This window comes from Scyliorhinus torazame, unplaced genomic scaffold (genome assembly GCF_047496885.1).
Source record: "Scyliorhinus torazame isolate Kashiwa2021f unplaced genomic scaffold, sScyTor2.1 scaffold_406, whole genome shotgun sequence".
NCBI lineage: Eukaryota > Metazoa > Chordata > Chondrichthyes > Carcharhiniformes > Scyliorhinidae > Scyliorhinus > Scyliorhinus torazame.
The window spans coordinates 38,548-59,611 of NW_027308133.1; positions in this window are offsets into that span (position 1 = coordinate 38,548).

The following is a 21,064-nucleotide window of genomic DNA, read 5'->3' on the forward strand; positions in this document are numbered from 1 at the left end:
CACAGCGAGAGCGAGGGACACAGAGAGCGAGGGACACAGAGAGCGAGGGACACAGAGAGCGAGGGACACAGAGAGCGAGGGACACAGAGCGAGGGACACAGAGCGAGGGACACAGCGAGAGCGAGGGACACATCGAGAGCGAGGGACACATCGAGTGCGAGGGACACACGGAGATCGAGGGACACGGCGAGAGCGAGGGACACGGCGAGAGCGAGGGACACAGCGAGAGCGAGGGACACAGAGAGCGAGGGACACAGAGAGCGAGGGACACAGAGAGCGAGGGACACAGAGCGAGGGACACAGCGAGAGCGAGGGACACAGCGAGAGCGAGGGACACAGCGAGAGCGAGGGACACAGAGATCGAGGAACACAGAGAGTGAGAGACACAGAGAGCGAGGGACACAGCGAGAGCGAGGGACACAGAGAGCGCAAGGGACACAGAGAGCGAGGGACAGCGAGAGCGAGGGACACAGCGAGAGCGAGGGACACAGCGAGAGCGAGGGACACAGCGAGAGCGAGGGACACAGAGAGAGCCAGGGACACAGCGAGAGCGAGGGACAAAGAGAGAGAGGGACACAGAGAGCGAGGGACAGAGAGAGCGAGGGACAGCGAGAGCGAGGGACACAGCGAGAGCGAGGGACACAGCGAGAGCGAGGGACACACAGCGAGGGACACACAGAGCGAGGGACACACAGAGCGAGGGACACACAGAGCGAGGGACACACAGAGCGAGGGACACACAGAGCGTGGGACACAGAGCGAAGGACACAGCGAGAGCGAGGGACACAGCGAGAGCGAGGGACACACAGAGCGAGGGACACACAGAGCGAGGGACACAGAGCGAAGGACACAGCGAGAGCGAGGGACACAGCGAGAGCGAGGGACACAGCGAGAGAGAATGGGACACAGCGAGAGAGAGGGGAACACAGCGAGAGAGAGGGGGACACAGCGAGAGAGAGAGCGGGACACAGCGAGAGAGAGAGAGAGCGGGACACAGCGAGAGAGAGGGGGACACAGCGAGAGAGAGCGGGACACCACGAGTGAGAGGGGGACACAGCGAGAGATAGGGGACACAGCGAGAGAGAGGGGGACACAGCGAGAGAGAGGGGGACACAGCGAGAGAGAGGGGGACACAGCGAGATAGAGGGGGACACAGCGAGAGAGAGGGGGACACAGCGAGAGAGAGGGGGACACAGCGCGAGAGAGAGGGACACAGCTCGAGAGTGAGGGACACAGCTCGAGAGTGACACAGCGCTAGAGAGAGGGACACAGCGCTAGAGAGAGGGACACAGCGCTAGAGAGAGGGACACAGCGCGAGAGAGAGGGACACAGCGCAAGAGAGAGGGACACAGCGCAAGAGAGAGGGACACAGCGCAAGAGAGAGGGACACAGCGCTAGAGAGAGGGACACAGCGCTAGAGAGAGGGACACAGCGCGAGAAGAGGGACACAGCGCGAGAGAGAGGGACGCAGCGCGAGAGAGAGGGACACAGCACGAGAGAGAGGGACACAGCACGAGAGAGAGGGACACAGCGCGAGAGAGAGGGACACAGCGAGAGAGACAGTGAGAGGGGGACACGGAGAGGGACCCAGAGAGAGTGACACAGATAGAAAGAGGTACGCAGTGAAAGAGAGGGATAGAGTGAGATAAAAGGACACAGAGAGAGACAGGGACACAGAGGGAGAGAGGGATACAGAGAGGGACAGAGAGAGGCGGGCACACAGAGAGAGTGACGGACACACACAGAGAAAGAGGTACACAGCGGGTCAGGATGTGAGGGTTAGGGGACATGAGGGTGTGATGGTGTGAGGGTGCCAGGACGTGAGGCAGTCAAGACATTGGGGTTATCAAACTGACCGTTTTCATTGAATCCAAATTGTTTCATTATAAATTCTAATCTCAGGAATTTCTTCAGAGGATTTCAGTGAAAAATCCCATTGAACCCCCTTGTCTAATAAAATGATGTTGTTGCCAATGACCGTGTATTGATTCAGGAATAAACTTTACATCTCACAGTGAGAAAAAATCAAATTGAACCCAAATTAGAGCAGCTCATTGAAGAAATCTGTCTGTGAACAACACGTAAAATATGAAGTGAAACTTTGCAATGAGCTTTGTTTTTGTGGCCAGGAATCTTCTCTTAAAATGAAGGCAGAAATGAAGTTGTGTTTAACTCACATTCTGTGATTTCTTGCTGGTTTTTACTCATTCTATGGAAAGCCTTCCTAAGGCGACAGACGAATGGTTATTCCAAACAGGTCAGAAATTCAGAGGGAAACATTTGTCAAACAAAGACAGAAATAATGACAGGACATTGCTGAATCTGTGGCTGTCTGCTGAATTAACATAACCATAGACAGGTCAAGTATCTTCCTTAGCAGATACAGGAACCACACGGAGGGGGACATTCCTGACAGAAAGTCGGGGTTGGGGTCGGCACACAGGTCACTGAGGAGATCTCAGTCCAAATTGTTTCCAATCATTTCCCAAAGGTTTGACGTTTGTGGCTCTTCCAAAATTTAAGATACTTTGCTGTCTCTATTCTGTGAATCCAGCTGTGAAATATCTTCACTTCAATGTCTTTTCCCCAACACTATCCCCATGTCCCTTTATGTCTTGGGATTTAGAAATCAGTCAATCTCTGCTTTAAACTTGGTCAATATCTTTCCATCTTTGAGAGTGGAGAAATCACCAGGAATGTGGGATTTGATCTCCAGGGTTAGGTTGGAGAAACGGGGCTCGTTCAGGCCCTATTGAACCAATATCTCCTCCTAGGACACTCCGGCAATCTCACTATCAGCCAATTGACCCTCCGCTGCACTCCCTCTCTGGCAACTATATCCTTTCTATGTTAGGGAGACCAAAAACTGTACACAGTACTCCAGGTGTGGTCTCACCAAGGCCCAGTGTAACTGCAGTAAGACATCTCCACTTCTGAACTCAAATCCCTCTTGCAATGAAGGCCAACATGTCATTCATCTTCTTAACTACTTGCTGCACCCCCTTCTCCACTTTCAGTGACTGGTGTACAAGCTCCCTTTGTACATCCACATTGCCCAACATACCACCATTTAAATTTGACTCTTTCCTTCAGTTTTTGTTTGACACTAACTTGGACAACTGTCCGAATTGTCTCAGTGTTGTGCTCACATAAAATGGCCACCATTAAGTGTGTGCCATTGAGTGTGTGATTGAGTGAGCATGAGGTAGTGAGTGTTCGAGTTAGTGCATGAGTGTGAGTGAATGAGTTAGTGAGACTCAGTTATGCTTCAGGAGACGCACCTGAAATTGGCGGATCAGGTCAGATTAAGGAAAGGATGGGTGGGACACATATTCCACTCAGGCTTAGATGCGAAAAATAGAGGGGTGGCAATACTGGTGGGGAAACGGGTATCGTTTGAGGCTAAGACCATAGTGGTGGACAGTGGGGGCAGGTACGTGATGGTGAGTGGCAGATTGCAAGGTGAGGCGGTGGTGCTGGTGAACGTATATGCCCCGAACTGGGATGACGCGGGTTTTATGAAGCGTATGTTGGGGCGCATCCCGGACCTAGAGATGGTAATTTGGTAATGGGGGGGGCACTTCAACACGGTGCTGGACCCAGAGCTGGACCGGTCCAGATCAAGGACCGGGAGAAGGCCGGCAGCGGCCAAAGTGCTTAAGGGATTTATGGAGCAGATGGGAGGAGTGGATCCCTGGAGATTTGCTAGACCGAGGAGTAAAGAGTTTTCCTTCTTCCCCCACGTCCATAAAGTATACTCCCGGATAGACCTTTTTGTCCTAGGAAGGGCGCTGATCCCGAAAGTGGCAGGAACGGAATACTCGGCTATAGCCGTTTCAGATCACGCCCCACATTGGGTGGATCTGGATCTAGGAGAGGAGAAGGAGCAGCGCCCACTTTGGAGATTCGACATGGGACTGTTGGAGGACGAGGGGCTATGTGGAAGGGTGAGGGGATGTATTGAAAGATACCTAGAGGTCAATGATGATGGAGAGGTCCAGGTGGGAGTAGTATGGGAGGCGCTGAAGGCGGTGGTTAGGGGGGAGCTGATTTCCATAAGAGCCCACAAGGGGAAACAAGAGGGTAAAGAAAGGGAGAGACTGATTGGGGAGATTCTGAGGGTGGATAGGCAGTATGCGGAGGCCCCGGATGAAGAGCTATACAGGGAAAGACGGAGACTACAGACGGAGTTTGACCTGCTGACCACGGGTAAGGCGGAGACGCAGTGGAGGAAGGCACAGGGAATACAACACGAATATGGGGAAAAGGCGAGCCGATTGTTGGCCCAACAACTTAGGAAGAGGGGGGCGGCGAGAGAGATCGGAGGTGTTAGGGACGGGGAGGGAAGGATGGAGCAGAGAGCGGTGAGGGTGAACGGGGTGTTTAAGTCATTTTATGAGAGGCTGTATAAGTCCCAACCCCCGGAGGGGAAAGAGGGAATGATACACTTCCTGGACCAGCTGGAGTTCCCGAGGGTTGAGGAGCAGGAGGTGGCAGGTCTGGGAGCGCAGATTGAGGTGGAGGAGGTGGTTAAAGGAATCGGGAACATGCAGGCAGGAAAGGCCCCGGGACCAGATGGGTTCCCGGTGGAATTTTACAGGAAATATGTGGACCTACTGGCCCCACTCCTGACGAGAACCTTCAATGAGGCTAAGGAAAGGGGGACACTACCCCCGACAATGTCGGAGGCGACAATATCGTTGATCCTGAAACAAGACAAAGATCCGCTGCAGTGCGGGTCATACAGGCCCATCTCCCTCCTAAATGTAGATGCCAAGTTACTGGCCAAAGTGATGGCGACAAGGATAGAGGACTGTGTCCCAGGGGTAGTACATGACGACCAGACAGGATTTGTTAAAGGGAGGCAATTGAATGCCAATATACGAAGGTTGCTGGGGGTGATGATGATGCCCCCACCGGAGGGGGAGGCGGAGATAGTGGTGGCGATGGATGCAGAGAAGGCATTTGATAGAGTGGAGTGGGACTACCTGTGGGAGGTACTGAAGAGATTTGGATTTGGAGAGGGGTTCATCAGATGGGTTCAGCTCCTGTACGGGGCCCCGGTGGCAAGCGTGGTTACAAATAGGCAACGATCCGACTATTTCCGATTACATAGGGGCACAAGACAGGGGTGCCCCCTGTCCCCGTTACTGTTCACGTTGGCAATCGAGCCATTGGCCATAGCGCTGAGGGGCTCTAAGAAGTGGAGGGGGGTGCTCAGAGGAGGAGAGGAACATCGGGTGTCATTATATGCGGACGATTTGCTGCTACATGTGGCGGACCCAGTGGAGGGGATGCCAGAGGTAATGCAGACACTCAGGGAGTTTGGGGAGTTCTCGGGATACAAATTGAATATGGGAAAGAGTGAACTTTTTCTGATGCACCCCGGGGAACAGGGCAGGGGGATAGACGATCTGCCACTGAGGAGAGTAGCAAAGGATTTTCGATATCTAGGGATCCAGGTGGCCAGGAACTGGGGAACCTTGCATAAACTTAACTTGACGCGACTGGTAGAGCAGATGGAGGAGGACTTTAAGAGGTGGGACATGGTGCCCCTGTCATTGGCGGGTAGAGTACAGGCGGTTAAAATGGTGGTCCTCCCGAGGTTTCTTTTCGTGTTTCAGTGCCTCCCCATACTGATTACAAAGGCCTTTTTCAAGAAAGTGGACAGGAGCATTATGAGCTTTGTGTGGGCTGGAAAGCCCCCGAGGGTAAAGAGGGGGTTCCTGCAGCGCAGTAGGGACAGAGGGGGATTGGCACTGCCGAGTCTGAGTGACTATTATTGGGCCGCCAACGTGTCTATGATATGTAAGTGGATGAGGGAAGAAGAAGGGACGGCGTGGAAAAGGCTGGAGATGGCGTCCTGTAAGGGAACAAGTTTAAAAGCACTGGCGACGGCGCCGTTACCGTTCTCCCCGAAAAAATACACCACAAACCCATTGGTGGTGGCGACTTTGAAGATTTGGGGGCAGTGGAGACGACATAGGGGAGTGACGGGTGCCTCGGTGTGGTCCCCGATAAGGAACAATCACAGGTTCGTCCCGGGGAGGAAAAATGGGGGATTTCAATCTTGGCAGCGAGCAGGAATTGGGAAGTTGAAGGACTTGTTCTTAGACGGGACATTCGCGAGTCTGGGAGCATTGGTAGAAAAATACGAGTTGCCACCTGGGAATGCCTTCCGATATATGCAAGTGAGGGCATTTGCGAGGCAACAGGTGAGGGAATTTCCGCAGCTCCCGGCGGAAGGGACCAAGGCCAGAGTGATTTCGGGAGCATGGGTCGGTGAAGGTAAAGGCACCGATATATACAGGGAAATGAGAGACGAGGGGGAGACGATGGTAGAGGAGCTGAAGGGTAAATGGGAGGAAGAGCTGGGGGAAGAGATTGAGGAGGGGCTGTGGGCAGATGCCCTAAGCAGGGTAAATTCCTCGTCCTCGTGTGCCAGGCTTAGCCTGATCCAATTCAAGGTTCTACACAGGGCGCATATGACGGGAGCAAGGCTGAGTAGATTTTTTGGAGTGGAGGATAGGTGCGCGGGAAGCCCGGCGAACCACACCCACATGTTTTGGTCATGCCCGGTATTGCATGGGTTCTGGGTGGGTGTGGCAAGAGTGATCTCAAAGGTGGTGGGGGTCCGGGTCGAACCAAGCTGGGGGTTAGCTATATTTGGGGTTGCAGAAGAGCCGGGAGTGCAGGAGGCGAGAGAGGCCGATGTTTTGGCCTTTGCGTCCCGAGTAGTCCGGCGAAGGATTCTACTTATGTGGAAAGAAGCTAAACCCCCGGGCGTGGAGGCCTGGATAAACGACATAGCAGGGTTTATAAAATTGGAGCGAATCAAATACGCACCAAGAGGTTCGGCTCAGGGGTTCACCAGGCGGTGGCAACCGTTCCTTGACTATCTCGCAATGCGATAAGGGAAAACAGGAAAGACAGCAGCAGCAACCCAGGGTGGAGGGGGGGGGGGGTGTATTCTGTATTTGGGGTTTTTTGTTTTTTTCTTTCTATGCTAGTTGTTTATATTTATTTTTTCAGTATTATTATTGCTTTTTTCTTGTTCTTTTTCTGCACTTGTTGTTAGTTTAATATATTGTTTAAATAACGGTCAATGTACATTTTGTTACTAAGTTGTAAAAATGGAAAATTCTTTTTGATCGAAAAACTTTCGTAAAATGTATTTTTTTTTAAAAGGAATCTTCTCGTAAAATGGAGGCAGAAATGAAGTTGTGTTTAACTCACATTCTGTGATTTCTTGCTGGTTTTTACTCATTCTATGGAAAGCCTTCCTAAGGCGACAGACGAATGGTCATTCCAAACATGTCAGAAACTCAGAGGGAAACATTTGTCAAACAAAGACAGAAATAATGACAGGACATTGCTGAATCTCTTGTTGACTGCTGAATTAACATAACCATAGACAGGACAAGTGTCTTCCTTAGCAGACACAGGAACCACACCGAGGGGGACATTCCTGACAGAAAGTCGGGGGTAGGGTCTGCACACAGGTCACTGAGGAGATCTCAGTCCAAACTGTTTCCAATCATTTCCCAAACGTTTGACATTTGTGGCTCTTCCAACATTTAAGATACTTTGCTGTCTCTATTCTGTGAATCCAGCTGTGAAATATCTTCACTTCAATGTCTTTTCCCCAACACTATCCCCATGTCCCTTTATGTCTTGGGATTTAGAAATCAGTCAATCTCTGCTTTAAACTTGGTCAATATCTTTCCATCTTTGAGAGTGGAGAAATCACCAGGAATGTGGGATTTGATCTCCAGGGTTAGGTTGGAGAAACAGGGCTCGTTCAGGCCCTATTGAACCAATCTCTCCTCCTAGGACAGTCCGGCAATCTCACTATCAGCCAATTGACCCTCCGCTGCACCCCCCTCTCCACTTTCAGTGACTGGTGTACAAGCTCCCTTTGTACATCCACATTGCCCAACATATCACCATTTAAATTTGACTCTTTCCTTCAGTTTTTGTTTGACACTAACTTGGACAACTGTCCGAATTGTCTCAGTGTTGTGCTCACATAAAATGGCCACCATTAAGTAACTTAAAATGGCTGACTGCTGATCGTGGATTTGTTTAGACAGATTCCCAGAGAGAGAGATAGAGAGATGCAGAGACAGAGAAGATGGGGAGAATACAGAATACATTAATTCAAGATTCAGAATCTCCATCAAACACTGTTAGCAAAAGTACATCATGGGGTTAGATACAGATTACACATCCCTCTACACTGTCCCCATTCCCAGGGCAGCTACAGTACGATGATGTATACAGAGTAAAGCTCCCTCTACACTGTCCCCATCAAACACTCCCAGTACAGGTACAACACGGGGTTAGATACTGGGTAAAGTTTCCTCTACACTGTCTCCATGATCACTCCCAAGACATGGCAGAGGCAGTACAACGTGGAAATCACCATCCCTGTGTATAGTCTGAACAGCGCTGTCGGAATGTAATACATTTCAATCAGAGCTCACAGAATCATAGAATATACATTGCAGGAGTAGGCCATTTGGCCCATCGAGTCTGCACTGGCCCTCGGAGAGAGCACCCTACCCAAGCCCACGCCTCCAGCCTCTCCAAATAACCCCAGTAACACCACCTAACCTTTGGGTCACTAAGGGGCAATTTAGCACGGCCAACATCTCCTCTCATCCTTCTCGGCTCTAGTGAATACAGGCACAATCATAGAATCCCTACAATGCAGAGGGAGGCCATTCTGCCCATCGAATCTACACCAACCCTCTGACACAGCATTCTATGTAAACTCAGTCACCCGCCCTATCCCAATAACTCCTTAACCTAATCTAAACAATCTTTCTTGGACACTAAGGGGTAATTTAGCAGGACCATTCCACCTGGCCTGCACATCTTTGGACTGTGGAAGGAAACCGGAGCACCCGGAGGAAACCCACGCACACACGGGGAGAAACTGCCAACTCCACATAATCAGTCACACAAGGCCGGAATTTAACCCGGGTCACTGTGAGGCAGCAGTGCTAACCACTGTGCCACAGTCAAACCAATCTCTCCTTGTAGGACAGTCCGGCAACCTCCCTATCAGCCGATTGACCCTCCGCTGCACTCCCTCTCTGGCAACTATATCCTTTCTTAGTTAGGGCGACCGAAACTGTACGCAATACTCCAGGTATGCTCTCACCAAGGCCTTGTGTAACTGCAGTAAGACATCTCCACTTATGAACTCAAATCCCTCTTTCAATGAAGGCCAACATATCATTGGCCTTCTTAACTGCTTGCTGCACCCCCCTCTCCACTTTCAGTGACTGGTGTACAAGGACAACCAGCTCCCTTTCTATATCCACATTCCCCAACAAATCACTGTTTAAATCAGACACTTTCCATCAGTATTTTGTTATACCAATGTGTACAAATGTCAGAAATGACTGTGCTGTGCTCACCTAAAATGGCCACCATTAAGTAACTTAAAATGGCTGACTGCTGATCGTGGATTTTGTTTTGACAATATTCCCAGGCAGACAGAGAGAGAAGCAGAAACAGAGAGATGGAGAAACTAATAGAAGACATTTATTTGAGATTTTGAAATTCCGTCAAACACGACCAGCAAAGGTACATCATGGGGTTAGACACAGATTCCTCTACACTGTCCCTGGCAAACACTCCCAGGACAGGTACAGCACAGGGTTAGATACAGAGTAAAGCTCCCTGTATACTCTCCCCATCAAACACTCCCAGGACAGGTACAGCACGGGGTTAGATACAGAGTAAAGCTCCCTCTACACTGCCCCATCAACCACTCCCAGGAGAGGTACATAGGAACAGTAATGGGCCATTCAGCTGATCGAGCCTGCCTTAGCGACTAGACCACCTTAATCAATAACCTATTTTAATAATCCGATACAAAGCCCTGGATCAATTTATTTCCTGGCAGCATCAGTTGCTGTAAATGCTGCTCTACACTATGTCTGAAATATTATTGCATTAGAGAATGTCATTGTGAATATTATCTTGTAATATATAACCGTTCTCATCTCTATTTAAACACATTAGCTCCTTTCCCAGTGATCACTGCAGTTAACCCAGTCACTGTTTATACTATAAGCTCTTGTCCCAGTTAATACTACATTACACCATACTGCTGTGGACACTACAATTAACCCTTTTGGAGAGCTGACTACCATGTAGCCAGGGTAAGAGCCTGTGGGACTACCATGTATAATAAGCTTTATTGTCACAAGTAGGCTTACATTAACACTGCAATGAGGTTACTGTGAAAAGCCCCTAGTCGCCACATTCCGCCGCCTGTTCGGGTACACGGAGGGAGAATTCAGAATGCCCAAATTACCCAACAGCACGTCGTTCAGACTTGTGGGAGCAAACCGGAGCTCCCGGAGGAAACCCACGCAGACACAGGGAGAACGTGCCAGGAATCGAACCCGGGACCCTGGAGCTGCGAAGCCACAGTGCTACCCACTGTGCTATCGTGCCGCACAAAGAGTCACACAAACAACCCCCCCCCCACCCCAGACACACAAACACGTATACAGACAAACACAAACTCACACACAGACACAAACTCAGACAGGCTGGGTCAATACATCTTTCAAATACATCTTTCAGGGCAGCACGGTAGCATTGTGGATAGCACAATTGCTTCACAGCTCCAGGGTCCCAGGTTCGATTCCGGCTTGGGTCACTGTCTGTGCGGAGTCTGCACATCCTCCCCGTGTCTGCATGGGTTTCCTCTGGGTGCTCCGGTTTCGTCCCACAGTCCAAAGATGTGCGGGTTAGGTGGATTGGCCATGATAAATTGCCCTTAGTGTTCAAAATTGCCCTTGGTGTTGGGTGGGGTTACTGGGTTATGGGGATAGGGTGGAGGTGTTGACCTTGGGTAGGGTGCTCTTTCCAAGAGCCGGTGCAACTTAATGGGCCGAATGGCCTCCTTCTGCACGGTAACAGCCTCCCCGAACAGGCGCCGGAATGTGGCGACTAGGGGCTTTTCACAGTAACTTCATTTGAAGCCTACTTGTGACAATAAGTGATTTTCATTTCATTTTTTCATTTTCATTTTTCAAATTCGATGATGATCTATGAAATGGAGCGAGATCCATTCTCCACCTTTAACTTGGAGAGGTGTATCTGGCCTGTGTGTGACCCAAGTCACACGCTGACTCTGAACATCCTCACAACAGCTTGCGGACAGACTTTTCTAAAGCACTTTTCATAACCTTTGGGTATCACAAACTGCTACACAGGCAATGGAACCCTTTTGAAATCTAGTCAGTGGTTATTTAGGAAATGGACCAGCTAATTTCAGAGAGAGAGAGACACACAGAAACAGGATGAGATTGTGCTGTGCATGTTTCACAGCTGACACTGAGACACACACGAGACGTACAATATCAATTATTGTTCTGAAGCATGTGATTAAATCACCCCTTAAACTAAATTCCAGTGTTTCAGAGTGAAGCTTCTTCTATACTGTCCATCAAACACTCACAACCCAAATACTGTCTGGGCTTAAATACAGAGTCAAAATCCCTCTGTCCTGTCCAAGGAATTTTTCATTGCAGATAGTTATTTTTATTTTTTGGAAAAACAGAACTCAAATTGCACCGAATCCCAGGGTGGACTCATGTTTATTTCAGCCCTTCACATTTAAACATGAAGTTTAAGCTCCGATTACAGGTGTCTGCTTGTCTCTGTTTGTATATTCTCTGTTACTGTTGTTTTGTTACTTGACTGAAGTATTTGAATAATAGGCCTTGGTTAATCAATCCTTTTTCTCAGCACATGGAAGTTGTGAATCTTCAAGGCTGTCAGTCTGATGAAGATAACAAAAAACGACATGCTTTGATCATCAATCCATTCCCCAACCCTAAATAGACCTCACACATTTCCATAATGCAGGATTATCTCCATCAAAACTTCTAATCAGTTCCCAATACTCTTGTTAACACTTGCCTGTATAACCTAAATTCCACTGACAGATTCCAAAAGCTGCACAGAAAAATGACAGGTTATTTTAAACTTTGAAACAAAACTATTTGAACTTATGCTTCAATCCTATTATACAGAAATGTTGTCCTGTGGGCTGACAGTTTCTCAGTAAGACTGAAACATTGAGGTACGCCTTGCACTGCACTGGACAACATTTGTGGCACTTCCAAAATCTACGACACATTGATGTCTGTATTGTGTGAATCCAGCTGTGAAATATCTGTCCAGTTTAAACTTCCACTGTTTCTGTCTTCTCATCATTTATAAAGATCACGGTTCTATTCTTTTTAAGTCTAAAATACATCATCTTACATTTCCCGACACAGAAACACGTCCACAGTTCAGTCAACTGCCAAAACGATAATATTTCCCTGCAATTTGATGTTTCCAGCTGTGCTGTTTACAACGCTGTCTAATGTTTGGTGTCATCGGCAAACTAGGATGTGTAGCATTCTATCAAATTGTCTTAAATGGCTAATATATATGTGTCTATGCACGCATGTGTGTGTGTGTGTGTATGTATCTGTTGCCGTGTATGTATCAGTCAGTGTGTGCACGCGCATGTGTGTGTGTATCTGTGAACTTGTGTCTGTGTACGCATTTAAGTCTCAAAGGAAAATATGAGCAGGTGTAGGCGATTTGGCCCATCGAGTCTGCTCCACCATTCAAACAGATCCTGGCACGCACAGACGCACGCACACTCACACACACATTCCTATTTTATTATACACAGTCGAGTTGTGTCTGGAACATGCTCAACGATTGAGCTTCCACAACCCTCTGGATCAGAGAATTCCAAAGATTCTCCACCCTCTGAATTAAGAAATTCCCCCTCATCTCAGTCTGCAATGGTCCACTCCTGATTCTGAGCATTCGCGTCAAGAGGGTGACAATACAAGACCGGGGATGTACTTCTGAGGCTGTATAAGGCTCTGGTCAGACCCCATTTGGAGTATTGTGAGCAGTTTTGGGCCCGTTATCTAAGGAAGGATGTGCTGGCCTTGGAAAGGGTCCAGAGGAGGTTCACAAGAATGATCCCTGGAATGAAGAACTTGTCGTATGAGGAATGGTTGAGGACACTGGGTCTGTACTCGTTGGAGTTAAGAAGGATGAGGGGGGGATCTTATTGAAACTTACAGGATACTGCAAGGCCTGGATAGAGTGGACATGGAGAGGATGTTTCCACTAGTAGGAAAAACTAGAAGCAGAGGACACCATCTCAGAGTAAAGGGACGATCCTTTAAAACAGAGATGAGGAGGAATTTCTTCAGCCAGAGGATGGTGAATCTGTGGAACTCTTTGCCGCAGAAGGGTGTGGAGGCCAAATCACTGAGTATCTCAAAGACAGAGATAGATAGGTTCTTGATCAATAAGGGGATATGGGGTTATGGAGAGAAGACAGGAGAATGGGAATTAGAAAAATATTTCATAGAATTTACAGTGCAGAAGGAGGCCACCCGGCCCATCGAGTCTGCACCAGCTCCTGGAAAGAGCACCACACCCAAGGTCAACACCTCCACCCTATCCCCATAACCCAGTAACCCCACCCAACACTAAGGGCAATTTTGAACACTAAGGGCAATTTATCATGGTCAATCCACCTAACCTGCACATCTTTGGACTGTGGGAGGAAACCGGAGCACCCGGAGGAAACCCACGCACACACGGGAGGATGTGCAGACTCCGCACAGACAGTGACCCAAGCCGGAATCGAACCTGGGACCCTGGAGCTGTGAAGCATTTGTGCTATCCACAAGGCTACCGTGCTGCCCTAATTCTGGCATATCAGCCATGATTGAATGGCGGAGCAGACTCGATGGGCCGAGTGGCCTAATTCTGCTTCTATGTTTATGGTCTTATGGTTTGAGACTGTGCCCCCTCCCCCTGGTTCTAATCTCACCAGTCGGAGATCATCCAACCGACATCTATCTTGTGATGCCCCGTGTGAATTGTGTATGTTTCAAGATCACCTCTCATTTTTCGGCACTCTCGGGAACACAGGTACATTTTCCTCAATCTCTCCTCATCAGACAACTTCACCATCCCAGGGATTCGTCTGGTGAATCTCCGTTACACTCCTTCTACAGCAAGTATATCCTTCCTTAGATATGGAGAACAAAACTCTACACAATGGTCCAGGTGTGTTGTGACCAAGGCTCTGTACAATTGCAGCAAGTCATCTTAAACCCTGTACTAATAACCCCGAGCGATGAAAGTTAACGTACCATTGGCCTTCCTGATTGCTTAATGGACCCACACGCTAGCGTTTAGTGACCCATGAATAAGGAGTTAGATACAGAGTAAAGCTCCCTCTACACTGTCCCCATCAAACACTCCCAGGACAGGTACAGCACGGGGCGAGATACAGAGTAAAGCTCCCTCTACACTGTCCCCATCAAACACTCCCAGGACAGGTACAGCACGGGGTTAGATACAGAGTAAAGCTCCCTCTACACTGTCCCTATCAAACACTCCCAGGACAGGTACAGCGTGGGGTTACAAATGGAATAAATGTTCCTCTACAATTTCCACAACAGAAGCTGCCAGGATATTTACAGCAAGTAGAGGGAATGAGGCAATGTTTCCAAAGGAAGGGTTTTATTTTTAAAGAAGATAGGGAATTATCAACATAACAGAACTTACCCCAAATGATGATTATTCCAATATCCAAATCAAAAACGATGCAGAATTCATTCGCATCCCACTTTTCCGGATAATCTTAAATAGATAAACATAGAAATAATTAGCAATAACAGACCACAAGGAAGAGGAGCAGGCCTGAACCATTCAGCCCTTCCAGCTCGCTCCACCAGTCAATATGATCATGGAGCTTCTTCCATTTCAACACCGTGTTCCTGCCCTATCCCCGTGCCTCTTACTGACCCATCAATCGCAGTCTAGAGCCGGTTCAATGACGGAGTCTCCACATCCCTCTGGGATAGAGAATTCCCAGGATTCACCACCATCTGAGTGACAAAATTCCTCCTCATCTCAGTCCGGCATATCGTTGGTGAATACACAGATTAAATTATATCTGGGAATGAATTACAGACTGCAATCTAATGGAGGGCTTCGGGATAGATTATATACAGAATAAGAGATACCCAGGAGTGAGTTACAGATTGCAATCTAATCGAGGGGTTCAGGATAGTTTATATATAGAATAACAGATACCCAGGAGTGAGTTACAGACTGGAATCTAATCGAGGGGTTCAGGATAGTTTATATATAGAATAACAGATACCCGGGAGTGAGTTACAGACTGGAATCTAATCGAGGGGTTCAGGATGGTTTATATATAGAATAACAGATACCCAGGAGTGAGTTACAGACTGGAATCTAATCGAGGGGTTCAGGATAGTTTATATATAGAATAACAGATACCCGGGAGTGAGTTACAGACTGGAATCTAATCGAGGGGTTCAGGATGGTTTATATATAGAATAACAGATACCCAGGAGTGAGTTACAGACTGGAATCTAATCGAGGGGTTCAGGATAGTTTATATATAGAATAACAGATACCCGGGAGTGAGTTACAGACTGGAATCTAATCGAGGGGTTCAGGATGGTTTATATATAGAATAACAGATACCCGGGAGTGAGTTACAGACTGGAATCTAATGGAGGGCTTCGGGATAGATTATATACAGAGTAACAGATACCCAAGAGTGAGTTACAGACTGGAATCTAATCGAGGGATTCAGGATAGTTTATATATAGAATAACAGATACCCGGGAGTGAGTTACAGACTGGAATCTAATCGAGGGGTTCAGGATAGTTTATATATAGAATAACAGATACCCGGGAGTGAGTTACAGACTGGAATCTAATCGAGGGGTTCAGGATGGTTTATATATAGAATAACAGATACCCGGGAGTGAGTAACAGACTGGAATCTAATTGAGGGGTTCAGGATGGTTTATATATAGAATAACAGATACCCGGGAGTGAGTTACAGACTGGAATCTAATCGAGGGGTTCAGGATGGTTTATATATAGAATAACAGATACCCGGGAGTGAGTTACAGACTGGAATCTAATCGAGGTGTTCAGGATGGTTTATATATAGAATAACAGATACCCGGGAGTGAGTTACAGACTGGAATCTAATCGAGGGGTTCAGGATGGTTTATATATAGAATAACAGATACCCGGGAGTGAGTTACAGACTGGAATCTAATCGAGGGGTTAGATTTAACTCACTCATACACACTCACTCACACTCTTACAAATATACTCTTACGCACTCACTCACTCTTACACAATCACTCACTCACACACACTCACTCACACTTACACACCCTCATTCACTCTTACACACTCACCTGTACACAGAAACTCACTCGTACACAGGCACTCACTCATTCCTACACTCCCTCAGTCTCCCACTCACTCACACTCTTCCACACTCACTCACACTTAAACACTCACTCTTACACATTCGCTCACACACACTCACTCTTACATACTCTTACTCACCTTCACACTCACTCACATGCACTGTCACTCACACACTCATTCACTCACTCTGATACACTCACTCCCATACGCTAACACACACTCACTCTCAGATATTCACTCACTCACTTACACATTCAGTTACTCACACTTACATGCCCACTCACACACTAACTCGCTCACTCTTACACACTCACTCAGGCTCACTCACTGATTCAAACTCACTCTTCCACACACACTCACACTAACACATACTCACTATAATTCACACTCACACTTACACACTTCCACACTCAGTCACTCTTATACTCACTCTTACGCACACATTTTCACACATTCACTCTCACTCTTACACTCACCTACTCTCACTTTTGGACACACATACTCACTCGCACACTCGTACTCACTAAATCTCACTCTTACACTCACTCAATTACACACTGACTCTGTCACACACATCCTTACACACACTCACTAACTCATTCACTCACACTCATGCACTAACTCGAACACTCACTACCTCATGCTCACTCAATCACACACTCAATGGCACACACTCATTCATGCACACCGTCTCCCTCTTACAAACTCACTCTCTTACCCACTCACATACTCAACCACACACTAAATCACTTACTCTTCCACACACACTCTTACACTCACACAGACTTAATCACTCATTCACACTCTTACACAATCACTCACTAACACACTCTCACTCACTTACTAACTAACTGACCCTGACTCACACTCGCTCACTATTATACAGTTACTCACTCATACACACTCATTTACACACTGAAACTCACTTATTCCTACACACTCACTCATTATTAACCACTCACTCTCACACTTAAACATCACTCGCACACTCACTCACACTCCTGCACTCACTCTTACACATTCAATCACACACACACTCGCCCTCTTACACACTCACTCACGTGCACACTTATTCTTATACATTCACTCACACACACTCCTACACTCGCACTCACACTCCCTCACACACTCACACACTCACTCACTCTTACAAAATCACTCACACCCACTCTTGCACACACACTTGCACACTCACTCACCTACTCACTCATTCTTACACACTAACTCGCTCACACACTCAAACTCACTTACACAGTCACTCACATTGACATACTCACACACTGACTCGCTCACTCTTAGACACACTCACCCTTACACACACTCGCCGTTTACAGATACACTGCAGTGCGATACAATGTGCAATCTTATCGAGGGGTTAGATTTAACTCATTCTTACACACTCAATGCAGAATTCACGAAATAACGATAGTGTGGTCACTTTTAAAATGAATCCATTGACTGTAAAGTAATCTCGATTGCCCAGAATTAAAGTCCCTTAACTTGAAGCGGGTTTAATTCTGGAATGAAGCCTGTGTTTTAGGCCAAGACATAAATATGGAGGGTGAAATTAAATTCGCAGGAGGTCATTTGAATTCAGTTTGAATTCACTCACTCTCACTCACACACAGACTGACTCACTCATTCACACTCACTTACACACAATTACTCACTCACTCTTACACACTCTCTCACTCACACTCACTCACTCTTACACACTCTCTCACTCACACATACTCAGACACTCACATCCTCACTCATACACTCACACGCTCACTCACTCTTACACATTCACACACACTCACTCTTACACATTCACACACACTCACTCTTACACACTAACTTACACACAATTACTCACTCACTCTTACACACTCTCTCACTCACACTCACTCACTCTTACACACTCTCTCACTCACACTCACTCACACATACTCAGACACTCACTTCCTCACTCACACACTCACACGCTCACTCACTCTTACACATTCACACGCTAACTCACTCTTACACGCTCAATCACTCTCTCTCAGACAGACACAATCATTCACACTCATTTACACACAATTACTCACTCACGCTTACACACTCCTCTTACACTCACACTTACACAAACACTCACTCATTCTTACACACTGACTCACACACATGATCTGACACACTCACACTTACATACTCACACCCTCACTCACACTCACTATTACTCACACATTCTTACATACGCACACACTCTTACACACACACTCACTCACTTTTACACATTAACTCACTCACTGTTGCACACTCACCCACACTTGCAATCACTCACACTCACATACACACTCCCACACTCACTCCCACAGACTCACACTCATTCACATTCACTCACACGCTCAGTCTTACACACTCAGTCACTCTTATACAAACACACTGTTCACACACTCACTCGTACTCACTCACTCTCACTCTTACACTCACACACACTCGTTCTCACTCTTACACTTACTCTATGACACACTCATTCACTGCTTTACACATTCACTCACAGAGTGAGGGAGGTGCACAGAGCGAGGGAGGCGTGCAGAGCGAGGGACGCAGCGAGAGAGCCAGAGAGCGAGGGACACATCGAGAGCGAGGGACACGGAGACCGAGGGACACGGCGAGAGCGAGGGACAGGGCGAGAGCGAGGGACACACAAAGCGAGGGACAGGGCGAGAGCGAGGGACAGGGCGAGAGCGAGGGACACACAGAGCGAGGGACAGGGCGAGAGCGAGGGACAGGGCGAGAGCGAGGGACAGGGCGAGAGCGAGGGACAGGGCGAGAGCGAGGGACAGGGCGAGAGCGAGGGACAGGGCGAGAGCGAGGGACAGGGCGAGAGCGAGGGACAGGGCGAGAGCGAGGGACAGGGCGAGAGCGAGGGACAGGGCGAGAGCGAGGGACAGGGCGAGAGCGAGGGACAGGGCGAGAGCGAGGGACAGGGCGAGAGCGAGGGACAGGGCGAGAGCGAGGGACAGGGCGAGAGCGAGGGACAGGGCGAGAGCGAGGGACAGGGCGAGAGCGAGGGACAGGGCGAGAGCGAGGGACAGGGCGAGAGCGAGGGACACACAGAGCGAGGGACACACAGAGCGAGGGACACACAGAGCGAGGGACACACAGAGCGAGGGACACACAGAGCGAGGGACACACAGAGCGAGGGACACACAGAGCGAGGGAAACACAGAGCGAGGGACACACAGAGAGAGGGACACACAGAGCGAGGGAGACAGCGAGAGCGAGGGACACAGCGAGAGCGAGGGACACAGCGAGAGCGAGGGACACAGCGGGAGCGAGGGACACAGCGGGAGCGAGGGACACAGAGGGAGCGAGGGACACAGAGGGAGCGAGGGACACAGAGGGAGCGAGGGACACAGAGGGAGCGAGGGACACAGAGGGAGCGAGGGACACAGAGGGAGTGAGGGACACAGAGGAAGCGAGGGACACAGAGGGAGCGAGGGACACAGAGGGAGCGAGGGACACAGAGGGAGCGAGGGACACAGAGAGCGAGGGACACAGAGAGCGAGGGACACAGAGAGCGACACAGAGAGAGCGACACAGAGAGAGCGACACTGAGAGAGCGACACAGAGAGAGCGACACAGAGAGAGGGACACAGAGAGAGGGACACAGAGCGAGGGACACAGAGCGAGGGACACAGAGCGAGGGACACAGAGCGAGGGACACAGAGAGAGAGGGACACAGAGAGAGAGGGACACAGAGAGAGAGGGACACAGAGAGCGAGGGACACAGAGAGCGAGGGACACAGAGAGCGAAGGACACAGAGAGCGAGGGACACAGAGAGCGAGGGACACAGAGAGCGAGGGGCACAGAGAGCGAGGGACACAGAGAGCGAGGGACACAGAGAGCGAGGGACACAGAGAGCGACACAGAGAGAGCGACACAGAGAGAGCGACACAGAGAGAGGGACACAGAGAGTGAGGGGCACAGAGAGCGAGGGACACAGAGAGCGAGGGACACAGAGAGCGAGGGACACAGAGAGCGACACAGAGAGAGCGACACAGAGAGAGCGACACAGAGAGAGGGACGCACAGAGAGCGAGGGACACAGCGATAGCGAGGGACACAGCGAGAGCGAGGGACACAGCGAGAGCGAGGGACAGAGCGGGAGCGAGGGACACAGCGGGAGCGAGGGACACAGTGGGAGCGAGGGACACAGAGCGCGAGGGACAGTGAGAGCGAGGGACGCACACAGAGCGAGGGACACAGCGAGAGCGAGGGACACAGCGAGAGCGAGGGACACAGCGAGAGCGAGGGACACAGCGAGAGCGAGGGACACAGCGAGAGCGAGGGACACAGCGAGAGCGAGGGACACAGAGCGCAAGGGACAGAGAGAGCGAGGGACTCACAGAGAGCGAGGGACGCAAAGGGAGCGAGGTACACACAGAGAGCGAGGGACGCACAGAGAGCGAGGGACACAGCGAGAGAGCGAGGGACACAGCGAGAGAGAGAGAGGGACACAGCGAGAGAGAGAGAGGGACACAGCGAGAGAGAGAGGGTCACAGCGCGAGAGAGAGGGACACAGCGAGAGAGAGAGGGTCACAGCGAGAGAGAGAGGGACACAGCGAGAGAGAGGGACACCGAGAGAGAGAGGGACACAGCGAGAGAGAGAGGGACACAGCGAGAGAGGGGCGCAGCGAGAGAGAGTGGGACGCAGCGAAAGATAGAGGGACGCAGCGAAAGAGCCAGAGAGCGAGGGACACAT